The sequence below is a fragment of the Lactuca serriola genome, chromosome 4 (assembly GCF_051521515.1).
Source record: "Lactuca serriola cultivar US96UC23 chromosome 4, Lser_US96UC23_V15, whole genome shotgun sequence".
Lineage (NCBI taxonomy): Eukaryota > Viridiplantae > Streptophyta > Magnoliopsida > Asterales > Asteraceae > Lactuca > Lactuca serriola.
The window spans coordinates 315,668,284-315,683,587 of record NC_136411.1 but is presented as its reverse complement, the minus strand read 5'-3'; the positions used below and the strand labels follow the sequence as shown (position 1 = coordinate 315,683,587).

Genomic DNA, 15,304 nt, shown 5'->3' with positions numbered 1-15,304 from the left:
AACCGATCATAACCCTTCTAAGCCTTGATTACCTTATTGTTTAAACTAGGAAATAGAATCTCTGACCATTTATTGCTTCCGAAAGTTTTTCACTTGGAAAAAGGTTCAGATAATCCTATGAGTAAAATAATCATCCCTATAATGGTTAGACTCAGACGAGAGTTGCAAAGTAGGGTCAAATTAATTACAATGATATTATTTAACCTATGTAGCATGACTTAATATACTCACCTAACAACGAGGTAACTCCTAACATGAGTCCCAAACACTAGTATCACTTCTGGTTCATCTTGTAGCCCCATAATTACATTTCTGATGCAACTGTGACCTACCTGGTCTTGTACTTACCTACCAGTTAGATGATATACTAGATTTCCAACCGGTTGATGAGGTTGATAGGCTTACAAAATTGCACCACTCGACTGATGAATGAAGGTCTATCTGAAACTTGCTTGCCTTAATGTCTCCAACAACCCTCCTCGTCCAACCAAGGCTAACATAGCCAACCATTCATCACTGTTGAATCATTCAATTGAGATTAAGGATGACTCCCAATTCAAGTCTCACCCATAAGTACCAAACCAATCTAAAAACTCACATCTTGATAACCAAAAATTCAGAATTCTGATCTGTCAAAGATCTCCTACATTTGTGGTGACCTCCCACTAAACGAATATATACTCCTCTATCAGCCGCCGAGATTGGCAATCTCACAACTGATCCCACTACTGACCATAGGTTTAGCCCACTATAATGTGATCCAAAACCACACTCTATCCTATTCTAACGGGTCTCACCCATACTATCAAAATTATACGGGCCTCACCCATGGGTCTCTCCTAGTCAAGTGCTATATAGGCCTAACTTCGACTCTGTCCAACGATCCACATGCCATACGTATCATGTATACATACATACATTGGGCCTGCCTAGCATTGGGCCATGTCCAGTACATTCATCTTGAGAACTACCGATCTTACACCCATGACTGATCCAATCCCTGACTACCTTGATACTATGAACACCCTTACACATCCTGCACTCAAACCCGATATACCTACCTTTCAGATTTCTTGAATTCTAACTGATACCACTAAAGATCTGATTTGTTGCTGGTCTCCCATGTAGAATACTCACGCCTCTTCTAAATACGGTCCACGGTATGCAAAATGACATATGACAACCTTTCAGATAACATAACATTTTACCTACACCAATAAGGAATTATTAGCATAATGAGTTAAGCATCAAAGAGAAGAATACGATACATACTCATAGTGTCTCAGGGTTCTGCTCCCCTTCCCTGCAGAAGCTCTCGCAATGGAACCTGATCCACCCAACCACTAAATGCGGGCAATTTTCCTTTATATGACCAGGCTGATGACAATGATGACACAGTTTTACTTCCATGATGCATTTTTGGCAAGAATCGCCTCTCTGTCCTCACCTAATGCATTTGGACTTACCGTGCACATGCTCATATGTTCCTTCACCCTTTGCATAAGTGGCGTGGCCCATCGAGCCTCTAGCACAAGACATATAATCATCAGATTACTTAGATGTTGCTAGTAGATTCGAATCATGAGTTCGCATCCTCTTTCCCAGTTGCCTCTCCAAAGCAATCTCATGCTCCCGAGTCACCTCAACCATCACATTAACTGCCTAAACGGCCGAGATCCGTCTGGCAACCAGTATGCCAGTTACATGACCGATGATTTTGAGTAACACGTTGCTTAAAGCTCGTGAAGCCTTAGTGGCAATCCAATCATGCAATCGATCCCCTAGAAGGCATGATGCATAATCAACCCTCGACCCCTCATAATAAGAGCTAGCAATAGGATCCTCCTACCTGAAGGAGTCTAGGGCTCCATAAGCCCTAAGCCCATAATGGTCCCCCTCCAACTTCCTTGCTGCAAAATCGGTCCGAAAAGCCCTGAGACGATCATCAAAGAGTTCCATGTTCGAAAATACCATGGGTGATCTCCAACGTGATGAACTCCTACATCTGCTCATCAATTGGATCAACACTTTCACCTGAGCCTGAACCAGAACCTGAACCTCCTCCTTGCGTGCTCATCATAATTTTGAAAAGGAATCATACACGTGATCAATACATACCGAAATAATCCTCATCCCACCAGCTTCCTAGATTCTCTATAACTCCCCTTGAGTCGATTACGGATCTTATGCTTTCAGTAGTATAGGCCCAATACTACCTTCCACACCAATCCATACTACCCTCAAGAATCATCTTCAATCCTCTAAGTCACCTTTTCAAACCGGTACACTAAGTAGTCACTAAGCAACGCATCCGAACCCACTAAAATCACTCCCTAGGCTCTCTTAGGTTCCTGACCTCACACTGCCATCAGCTCCTGATGAACTCCCAATAATGTTAGTTATCTACTTCATGAATACAATCACATGCAACATATATTAGATCATCCTTCGAGTAAAAGACTCATCCGTACAACGGTTAGACTAAAACAAGAGTTGCGCAATAGGGTCAAATTCGTCACTCTAATATTATTTAACATGTGCAACATGTAACTTCACATATTCACTTAATAGTTAACTCACATCATCATGAGTCTCACAATGCACAAACCAAGCATTATTGGTGCAGTAACACTCCAAGTCACAGCCAAAACAGAGGACATCTCAATTGCACTTCCTACCAAGAAAGATTTCAAATATATTATAACATTCAATTCCTCTTAGGCTTCAAGGCATCATATATCAGGCCCATCCATCCAGTCATCTAAAATTCACACTAGCATGTAATTTTAAAAGCTTAAACAATTAGGCATATAAAGGCATATCTCCTAGCATGAAATCCTAAGTAGATCCTTAACCCTAATCTAGCATGCAATTCTCATAGCACATAATCATAACAAATATGTATGGGTATTCTGGGAATCACTTACTTGAGCTTGGCTGATTGCACGCATGTCAACCCTTTTTTCTTTAAAATCATTTTATAAAATTTATTTTATTTCAAAAGATTACCAATTCCTCTGTTTGAGTTTAGTCACACTCGAGAGTGTGCCCGAATCGCTCAAACCAAGGCTCTGATACCAACTTGTAACGACCAAAATTTGTAAGGTAAAATTTTCATTTTTAAATCAACCATAAATACCATTTAACATCTCCAATCATTCAAAAGGGTAACAAGGTAAAAACAATTATCAGACTACAATCCTAAAATCATAAAGATACGGAAATATGGGTGGATACAGTGCATTCATGTCGGGCCCTTCACTTTTGTACTGTAAATACCTAAAACCATAAACAATGAACTTTAAGCACAGAGCTTAGTATGTTCCCTAAAATACCACATACCATACATATCAAACGTATAATGGGCTCCGCCAGGCATCGAGCCTCACTCGAAACAAATCTATTGGTAATATGAGATAGGCCCTCCCACATCTTGTTCATCAGGCCCTGCCCGGTATACATACAAACACATAAACGCATGCAAGAATCACAAAGATAAATAGCATAAAATATAGTCATTAGGCCCCGACCGCTATACATATCAGATATCATACATGCAAGAGTTACACACACAACTAGCATTATAATAATAATAAGCCATGAGTACGCATTGGTGCCTTTGACCCACCAAGCACAGTAAGGAACTCACATAAAGGCTCAAATAAAAGCTCGGACTGTTGATCTGAAAAAAATTCTAACGCTAACATCATCAAGTACCCACCAATTAATAATTGGTCCACAACCCATAGCTGGAATCCTAGTCTGATTATCCAACACTCAAGGTAAAAGTCCACTTTACCACTTTCCTCACTCGACCCAAAATTTGAGGCCTAAACAATTATTACCAGAAGCCTAATATGGCCAAAATTCCTAATTGGGGCAAAAATCCTTCACGGGCCTAATCCAAGAAGGCCCAAATTCCTAAAAGTCACCCAAAGCTCCAAATGGGCCTAATCACAAGAAGGCCCAAAGACAGAAAACTTGGGCCTAACAAAGCCGAAAAGCCCAAAATCACATCTCAGGTCGTGATGAGTCCTTTGTCACGTCGTGAGATCTCATCCGATCTGATCCCAACTCATCATGACCGAACGTAGTCAACTCATTCCAGGAATTACACATGAGCTGACCTCACACATGGGCATCCTTTCCTCACATCGTAAGCAACAATAAGCTCATCAGTAAGGGGTTCAACCGCTCCTCACGTCATAAGACCTTGTGTCTCACATTGTGAGAACAATATGAGGCCAAAAATCAAACTTTTAAGTCATTAATACCTTTATCCTTGAACTCTAACTTTCCAGAAAGTCTTATAACATCTTAATACACTAGAAAGTCGATGCGTTTAAGGAATATATATCCAATACATGTCTAGATCTCATTTAAGTCTAACGTTGAAGAAAATACATCCAACTTTCATGCAATGCTTTAAAACTCAACCATTTTCTAGATCTGAACTCCAAGACTCTCCTAAGGCCCTCTAAACCCATAAAGTTTCCAACTTTATTATTTCCATTCATTCAACATTCTCAATCAAGAAGAAAAGGTAGGAAAAAACGTAGATCAAGCCTTATATAACCATAAAGGCAGGAGCTTTATCACTTACAATGGTCCAGAAACAATGTGATGTGATGTAGATGATGATTCCATGTAAGTAACAACACAAGACCACCTTATTCTTCTTCTTTCCTCCCTCCTCCAAACCAAGAAAAGATTCAAAACCACCAAAGATCAAGCAATGATGGGTACTTGGATTTTTCTGATGTCAAAGAGGGTTTGGGGCTGATAACACTACGAGAAAAAAAACCTTTTATCACGCGCAATGCGTGTCGAAAAACGCTCAGACGACGTGCAAATGCGTGTCAAGGAAGGACCTGTCATAACGAGAGACGACATGCTTTTGCGCGTCGTCTATTTACGACGCGCATTTACGACGCGCAATTACGACACGCATTTACGATGCACGTTTATGACACGCAGTGCGTATCAAGGAAGGCCCTGTCATAAAGGAAGATGACACGCATTTGCGTGTCGTACTATTACAACACGCATTTACGACTCGCATTGCGTATCATCAAAGCCCCTGTCAAGAAAGGCCATGTCATAAATGAAGTTGACACACATTTTTGTGTATCATAATTTTAAATGTTTAAAAAAAATATGTTTTGTAGATTTACTAATTTTAAATTTGTATTTAATCTTATAATAGAAAATAAAATATCATTTACAAAAAATACAATCCATTACATAAAATTTAATGTCATACAAATAATCATTCCATGGAAAGATAAAACAAATCAATAGAAGTTGTAACAAAAATTTACAAACTAATTAGATACAAGAAATATAAAAAATATACCCTCAAATGCTTTTCAAAGTCTAATATCCGTATCAACTCTTCAACTCACCTCTCCAGTTTGTCATTAGCTTCTCTATGGGCTACAATATCTCTTGTAGCCTGTGACAACATATAGATCCCAGGTTGCAGCTTTTGATGTAATACAGTAACCATTATCCCATCTTATGTGGACCCCCTCACTTGGATATAGAAAATCAAGCTCCACCACCTACACCAAAAACACATTAATCCACTCTCTAGTCATACTCAGAAGATACATTATTATTATTATAACTAGTATTATCATATATCATTCAAATTTATCGAAAATAGAATTGTTTTCATATAAATCACATAGCTGGACATACATACTACATGCATCACTTATCTCAATTCCATGCTAATAAAAAAATATACATGAACAGTAAGTATACCTTAGGTCTTAAATATTCATGGACCTGAAATGTTGAAACTAATCAGAGTCCATGTTGATGTCCCATAACTACACAACACAAACCAACACCCATATAACTTCATTTTATATGTTATACAAAAATAAATGCTGGAGGAGTTGGTTTTTAAATGGACATTGTAGAAAGTATATAATACAACAGAAGAGGAACAAATCAAAAACCTTAAGGGTCATGTAATCATGACTTAGGAAATTTTGGATTACACAAAAATCAACACTTGTTGAACTGTTCTTGATGTCATCAACTTCAGAATTTACCTCATTCTAATTTCTAAGTTCGTCCACTGTGAAAAATTTGAACACATTAGCAAATTTATAAGAGAAGATAAAACTAAAACACGTGTCAAAGCAAAATATAATTATAAATAAAAAAACAATTTTGATACCATATCGTGAAGGCGGATATCGCGACTTCTGCATTTGCCATGTACCCTGCTAGCAAGACCAGCACAACATTGTACCATAACTCCAAGGTAAAAAAATACAAAAATAAAGTCACTTAGTTTTATTGACAACAAAAACACATATTTTTTTTAGAAGCGGTAGAAAAGACAAGCTTGTTCCTGATTAATTATCATACCATAACACCGCAAGATATCAAGAGCTTCACAACAGGTAACAGATCCTTAAAAGCAGCCGATGTCAACCCCCTCCAAGAATACGAACACCAACCACCAAATATAGAAAAGACAAGCTTGTTCCTGATTAGTTTTAGGGAATGCCTATTAAAAAACTAATACTACTTTTACCTTCACTTAATTAGCAATTATAACTAATAAATAAGGTACATGTATATAATATAATAACAATTGAATGGTATAACTTATAACTGATAAGTAATGAGCCAATGACTTAATCAATTAGTAAACAATAAATACATAAATACTACATAGAAATTGAGAGACACGAGATTAGAATGACACAATAGTTTTTAATGACATTCATTTCTACATCAGTTACAATATAGATATCACAGAGAGTGAGAGACAACTAACGTACGTTAATTTCTAACTTTTAAGTTCTAACCAACACAAACATTCAGATGGAGAAAGAAAGAAAACAGAGTACATAAAAAAATCTGGTATCATTGAGAAATTGAGATATCACAGGGGTATAATTGTCGGATACAAAAAAAGTGTTTAAATACTAAGCATTAATTCTTAAGCAATTATCATTTTCAAGTTATAATTGTACTTTATCATATGAATCGTCTACACATGTGTAGATTATGTTTAATCACTTGTTAACATTTAATGTTGTGACTTGTTTAAAGCCTTTAATAGCATTGAAATTTCAATTAAGATTTTGAATTTTCTGTTACTCACGTCATTGATTTAAAAGAACTACACATTAAGTGATATAATTAACCAAACAAAAATGTAATTGTTTATTCCATTAAAATGTAAAATGAAAAAAAACAGGGTTTTATTAATTAGACTTACAACTTTTTGGCATTTTATTTACTAAATGGGTATCCGTCGGGTTCCTCCATACCCCACGGGGATTTTTTCACCCGTACCGGTCGGGGATTTGGCGGGTGGGGGCGGGGACGGGTTTGGACATCAAAATTTGTGTACGGGTACGGGTATTACAGTCTCCGTCAATATCACCCCCCTCCCTCGTTTGCATCTCTAATTGAGTCCACCTGGATGAATCTGATTTTATTAAAATTTAAAAATATACCTTTGTTGGACAAGTGTTTCCAATGTTTGTTTGATATTCCCAAAATCAATGTGTCTTTCATCATTCTGTGACATCCCCAATCACCCTAAATGGTGCCAAAGACTTTCTACAATTCATAATTCACACATATTCATTCCCTTAATCCAATTAAGTAAAAAAAACACACCTAAATGCATTGTTGAAACATAAATCATGGTCTGATTGAAGAAGTTATAATAATACCTTCAGTAATTTTGCCTCCAGCAAGATGAACAATGCCAATAACAACAAATGCAAATTCAGTCAAGTTTGATTTTGTTGTATCTTCAACATATTTTTTGTAGACTCCAGGATCAAGTTGAGTTGTTATAACGTATGATTTAATGTCAGTAGAACCTGGAAAGGGATGACAAAATAACGAAAATGCCATTATCAGTAAATCACAAGTTTGATCAATTTAAGTTGCTTACACTGTGAAGATCGAGCTTGATTATTTGATGAAGGGCGAGAACGTTGAAGCTCCATCAAATTATAACCAAAAATGGTTGAAAGTTTTGCAGTGGCTTTGTTAAGGACAAGAGCTGGAAGAGATCTATGGTGATAGTTTTTTGTTATTAGTTGACTTAATTCGTCTCTCTTGATTGGGCATCCAAAATTCTGATGTGTTTTAAAAAGAATATAGCGAATTACTTCTGCAACAAGCCTGTCACCTTCCTAGAGTTGAAACATTTATGATATTCAGAATGGAAAAAGAGTATTGACTATTGAACCCTATTGATTTGAAAAAAGGAAAAAGGAAAAAGTATGCATGGATTGTATTAAATGTTTGAAGGATGAGGTGACCTATTCTGAAATACCAAAAGTAGAGAAACTTGCTTCTGTGTTTTCCATCCTGAAGGAAAAACATGGTGTATAAAGTTTGTTACAATCCAAGAATCGCATGATTAATTTTTAATAAACAATGAACAATACAGTAATAACATGTTGATATAAGTTAATTAGTGAAGAAAAAGGTTTTGTTAAGGGTTTAATAGTTCATTTATTCAAAAAGATGTAATAAGTGTCTGTTGCACAAATTAATAGAAAATCAAACATTGTTTCATAAATTGGTAAAACAAAAAAGAAATTTGCATAAATAAACATTTAACTAGTGCCACATCCTTATAATGTTGCATATTTTGATGTGCACTTTGTCTAAAAAGGACTTTGTTGCATAAATTGGGAAAAGGTTGTTGAAAAAAATGTTTAAATGGCCATTTAACCTTTTTATGCTACTACAATCTCTAAAGTGTGTTTGAAGGTGCATCTAAAGTGATTATTATGTTTCAATGTGCATCTAAAGTGACTACTCTCACTTTCACTTTTGAGTGTTCCAACAAGATCTGACTTTGATTCCCATTTTTCAATCATAGTACATCGAATATGAAGCAGACAAGACGAGCAAGAAGACCGAATTGAGAAGACTCATAATTAATACTTGATAAATCATAATCTATAACACAAGAAGAGAAATGTGGTGAAGTGCATACTTTTTGTAATGTGGAGCATCCTTATCAAGATGAGCAATGGTACCAGCCAAAATAAAGACCTGTAAATTCAGACTAAAAGTAAATAACATTGAATATGAAACAGACAAGGAAGCATATCATTTTGCAGCAGGTAGAAAACTCTGGATTTCCTTTTACACCTCTTCAGTTTGCGAGCTCTAAAAGGAGTGTGATTTAGTCCCTGAACATTTCATATTCCATATATAAAAAAGATGTAAATATTCAAGAATCATTGTTTAGATATGTAGAAATGGACAAAAAAAGAATAAAGATAGGATACTTACCAATATTTGATTAATCCATCCCATCCATGTATAGCAACTTATGTAATTTATCACAACAGGAATACCAAATTCCTATACACGAAGAGATTTATCATCACTAGAAGTCACAAATCTTCTGTTGTTGTTAACAAATGTTATCGTATTCACTGCACCTAGATGTTGACCATACTCTTGAGTAATTTGCCCTGTAATAATGTCCTATTGAACAATATTTTTTATCACTACATAAAGTGTGACATATAGGCATGAATATGATCATCTAGAAATTGGATATATTTTTTTGGGGCAATTTCTAGCTTCACCTAATCCAAAAAGTACCAAAATACATTGTTACCCAAAGAGTAGGCAAATACTATGGAGGGCCCACCACGATGTTTCAGAGCTGTTTCTAAGGTAAACTTACATTTGATACACCAGCAGGCTTTGTCCTAAGTTGTGGTTCAGTCACACTGAACATCAAGTGATACAGAACATAAAGAAAGTTGAATATCACAACAACTGAAAAATAAAAATTTAAAGATGAAAACTTCTGCAAATGCATCTGGAATTCTATGTAAAAATTTTAAATTGAAGATGCTAAAAGCAAACAAACTACAACCTTGAACGCATACTTAGGGTTAGCAATTTCATCCTTGTACGTATCATTGAACAATACACATATTGCTACAGTGGGAAGGGAAATATCGTCATATGAGGATAAAGCTTATGAGATTATGAGATCCACACAAAAATTGAAAGTATGCAGCTACAAAAGAAATGGAGACGTTGCCATGGAGGGTAATAGTTTTAGAGAGATAGAGTGAGTGAGAGAGAGAGAGAGATGTTGCCATGAAAACTCTATTGACTAAAACAATCAATATCTAATTTTTATCATGAGAAAACTAGTAAGCTTTGGGATTTTTTACAAAAATTATGGAGGAGTGGGGATAGAAGAACGAAAATATTAGGAAGAGAGAAAAAACAAAACATACCTTTGTCAAACTAGGGCATGTAAATTTGAGCAATCGTCATAGTCTCTGACGAGGTCAGGTGCCAGGGTCTCCGACGAGGAAAAGTGAACGCGAGGTCACAAGAGGACATGTGACCAATAAGATTGTCGAATGGATGAGGCGACGCGAGGTGAATCTTCGATTATTGCTACATCCGGCCTATGAATGCTTTGACGTCTTCCCTTAATAGCTGGTGTGTGATGAGTCAAATAGAGTTCTTGTATGCCAAAAACCTTAATGGATGTGAGATTGAAGAAGAAAAGCGTACGTGAGGGATTTGTTTTTGAAAATCTTGATGAAAATCACGATTATATGTAAGTGGGAAATAAAAGCCCTAGTTGTTGGTCACCATTTTGTCATCTTCAAGAATGAACGCGAGTTTTTTTTTAAAAAAATTTATAGAACGATTATATGAGTTGTCGAGGTGTATAGCAGAGATGGTATTGTGATTAGGGTTTGCAGAGAGAAGGGAAGAAGAGAACGATGGGAGATCTTGAAGCGGGGTATCTAAAACTTTTAGAAATTTTCATTTCCCCCTTTTAAGAACGAGTGTTTTGAGTAAAAATCATACAATGACGTTCACAGAGGACGCACATTTTAGATAAAGTGCCCTCCGTGTTTTTAAATTTTTTTTACATGAGACACTAATTTAAGGGCACGCAATAATGCGTGACCTAAATCCTTCAATTTTTTAAAGAGATAACACTTTTTTAATGTCACTCTCTTTTGCGTAACATAAATCAATGTGTGTCGCGGTTTGCGCGTCGTAAAAGGGTATTTTTCTTGTAGTGTAAGAAACCCTAAAATGAGGTTAGACATTGTTAAATACAAAGGAAACCCTAAAATATCATAGGATTAGGTTGCATCGCTCCTCACGTCAGGAGCTCTTATTGCTCACATTGTGAGCTCAGTCCTGGGAAAATGTTTATGCAACCCATCTCACGTTGTTAGTCTCTATGTCTTACGTCGTGAGGATCCTTTTTCTCCAAAATCCAACCTTTTAAATCCTTGAAATCCTAATTCAATTCGACCTGAAAAAAAAAACGGTTGTTAAACATTATCCATCAAACTTTTCAAATCTCATAAAGAATGTACGAAAATGAATGGGTGATTGATCGATCTAAACACCGTAAGACAAATTTGATTATCAATATCACAGTTTAGAAACAAGTGAGTAACATCTTCAATTTCTTTTATCCAAAGTCGGACGCAAAGTAAACGTTATGTTTCGCACTCTCTTCTCCAAATTGGTTCTAGTAGGGATTTTATTATGTATCCATGTCCATAATAATACATTAACTTTAATGGGTACAAATCTAATCCAACAAGTATGATTACTTCCCTTTGACAATGTTACCTCATTGTTATATTGTCCCGTACATGACATTCCAAAAACATTAGTTGGGCTCAACTCCCATAAGCACATGTCATTATCAGAGCTCGATAAAATATCCGCAAAAAATGCCATCAAAGTTGAGTGTTAAGTCGCTTCTGCACCACCCTTCACTAAACTTCTCCACACACATTCCTACAACCTTATTATTCCATATATGAGAAATTAGGCAATCTTTTTGAGTCTCTAACGGATAAATTCTATTAAGTATCTCCTTGAATCATAAATCTCCCATCCAATGATTGGGCCAAAAACTAGTCGAAGACCCGTCACAAACTTTCTTTATAAGGGTATATATCGGTAAAATACTACTTTCACTGAGACGTTGGTTTATGAGGATCTTTGGCCACAAAAGCATAATCACAATGGAAACAATAAACAACAAAAACTAGTAACTCGTAAAATAACAATGGAATATCTTGATCAGCCAATCAAGGAAACAACAAAACTAACGAAAATTGAGATCTAGGGTTACATATATTTTTTGCCTTTGATTTATGAGTTCTACCCAGTTAGTCGGATGGAATTGAATCCAAACACAAATACCTCTTCTGTGATCGCACCAAAGGAGGTCAAAACACCAGTATGAAATCTTCTGGATCTGAAAAACCAAAGAATCACCAAACTACTCATCAGGAATGACACGTGAAGAAGAAGTGTATCATGCTCTTTGATGTTTTCTAGGGTTTCAAGATAAGAGAGAGAAATAGAGAGAGAGAAATAGAGGTTGGGTTTTGAGAGTATTATCTATTGAAAGGCATCATCCAAAATTTACCTGCTACGCCTCTACTTATGTAACGTCTACTTTCTGGCTAAGCTTTAGTATAATGATATAATAGTTAGGGTCAACAATTTTAACCTATTTTGAAGTAATGAAGAGGAATTATTTGAGTATTATGTGATTTATGTGCAATATACGTGCTCATAACGATATAAAATAATAATAATAATAATAATAATAATAATAATAATAATAATATGCGTAAAAAATAAATTAATAGATAAACCTAATATCTATGAAAAAAGTTGAAGTAGTCGTAACAAGGATTTCGGGGATATAAGGAACGCTGAAATCTGACTTATAACGAAGAAGTTGTGACCGGTCCAATTTTTGTGACATAACTGACACGATGCTATGTGTCGTAAAAAGTGAGTTTGCAATAAAATACTTTTTAGCCTAAGCGTTCTAAACGAAAGTTGTAGTATACGTTAAATCAAGAGGGTGCATATAGAGAATGTCCAAATAAGACTTCGTTAGAGGACGTTATGATTTTTCTAAGATTTAGCATGACAATGTGCAGCTCGGAAATCAAATTTTAGATTTATCGATTTTTAGCCCACACAATCCAAAGGAGAACCAAAGATCTCGCAAATAGGAGCTCAACAATATAAAGAGAGATGAAACGGACGTTAGATGAGAAAGTTATGATTTTTTAATGAACTTTATATGTCTAAGCCTGTTAAAATATAACTTTAAAAATAGAATCAAAATTCACTTATCGGAGTCTAAACAAAAGTTGTAAATCACTTTCCTACCTATGCGTGGATGTAAAGAACGTCAAAAATAGAGCTTGTATGCAAAAGTTATGGATTTTAGAAAATAATTAATTTTCTTAATTAACTTCGGAGGTGACATGTGGTTAGATCATGACCGTTGCTTCCTCCCCAAGCCTTGCCACCGGATCGCGACACATGTCCAGTACGCCCAGTGTACCAGGCTTGGTATGTCCCACGTACCGAGTACGCCCAACTACGTCGATATTCTGCCCCACGTAATGCAAATTTTCAGCCTATAAATAGAGGCGTAAATAAACTCTTTTCCTCATACCAAATTCATTATTTCAATCTCAAATACCCTCCTTAGCCCCCTCCCATTCCCTAGCACTTTCCAAGTCTTAGAGGCGAAGCCCAGAGCGCCAGACGGCTCCGAGAAGAAGAGCTTTCGACTCAGAAGTTCTACCCTTGTAGAGCCCAGCTCCGGCAAAATCCCCCTTGTAAGAGAGTTATGCTTACCCTACTTTAAGTATAACTTATTTTTAAGGTCATTATAGTTATTATGAACCTATAAACAAGATTTATCAATGATTCAAAGTCATTATACTGATTGATCTACTTACGGGAGACATTTCTAGAATGGTTACGTTGGGCTTGGTTGTTGGATTTCAGAAAAGCTATATGTCGAAATGCTCCTGCCTCCCAACTGTCCTGCCTAGCTGATCCTTACTTGATAGATCATGACGTAGACCTTAAGTTGATGATACATCTATACTAATTATTAGTCGCATAAAATATTAGACTAAAATAGAGTGATAATGATACTAGGTTTCGTCGAAAGAAAGTAAAATTGTTAGAAGCGAAGTGTCGTCGGAGTTTGGAGTCATCACTTTAACAAGTGAGTGCATAGTTACTTTCATCTTAAAAATAGATATGAAGTATTAAATATAAATTACATGCTTTGTGTTCATATTTGTAACGCTCGTAGATCCGGGCTAGTCAATTTAGAGACGATAAGCATCAAAAATGACTTTTTTATGGAAGATTATTTAGAAGGATTAACCTTAACTAAGTTATAGTTTATGTTACAAGGATTCCGTACATATAAAGAACGCTGAAATCCGAGTTATAACGAAGAAGTTATGACCTGTCGAAGTTTCGCCAAAGAACCGGCACGACACAGCGCGACGTAAATAGTGAATTTATGTTAGAGTGATATTTGGCCTTAGCAAACTAAATGAAAGTCGTATAATACGTTAAACTGTGAGCGCGAATAAAAATAAATTTAAATCTGACTTCGTATGAGGAAATTATGATTTTTCGAAGTTTTGGCTTAGCAGTGTACAACCCGAAGTTCGAATATAAGATCGAGTGATATTTAGCCGAAACAATCTAAATGAGAATTGAAGATCTCATCAATAGTAGTGCAACGACGGAAAGACAGACGAAAATGGACATCAGACGAAGGATTTATGAGTTTATAACGAAGTTTTCCTGTCCTGGTCTACTAAAAATAATATAATAATAATATAATAAAAATGAATTCAAAATTAGCCGACGGAGTCTAAATGAAAGTTGTAGAACTTGTTTTTTCCTACACGTTGATATAAAGAACATCGAAAACAGAGTTCGTATGCAAAAGTTATGAATTTCTGAAGTTCGGGGCGCGAAACCCCAATACTGTCAGAGACCACGACGTGGAAACAGTGCCCACGACGTGGCATGGCTTCTGACGCCTTCTGGAGCCTGACAGAGCAAGTGGACGATGACGCATGCAATGACAACAAAGCCAACGACGTGGAAAATGAGAAAACAGCCCTATAAATAGATTTGAAGGGGTAGCCGTTTGTGGTTGTCAAATCTCTTCTCTCTCACTCACATCACCTCGATTTACGTGGAAAGAAGTACCCCCGAAGCCCCGGTATCAACCCCGAGACCCGAAGCAAGTCCCGAAAGCCCGAAGATCCCGAGAAGAAAAGAGTTTCCGAGCCGAAGCTTTGCTCGCGAGAAGCCCGGTGTGCGAAGTGATACCGGTTTCACCGAAGAATACTACTCTTAGAGCTGTAGTGCTGTCCGAGCGTCATCTAACCAAGTGAGTGTGTGGTCACTTTCTTCTAACACATAAATA

The 15,304-nt window shown here is 36.4% G+C and overlaps 1 pseudogene; it reads right to left on the bottom strand.

Annotated features, from left to right (window-relative positions):
- Window positions 1–7,471: 7,471 nt before the first annotated feature.
- LOC145099521 (uncharacterized) overlaps window positions 7,472–15,304 on the bottom strand; it is a 48,004-nt pseudogene continuing 40,171 nt past the window's right edge.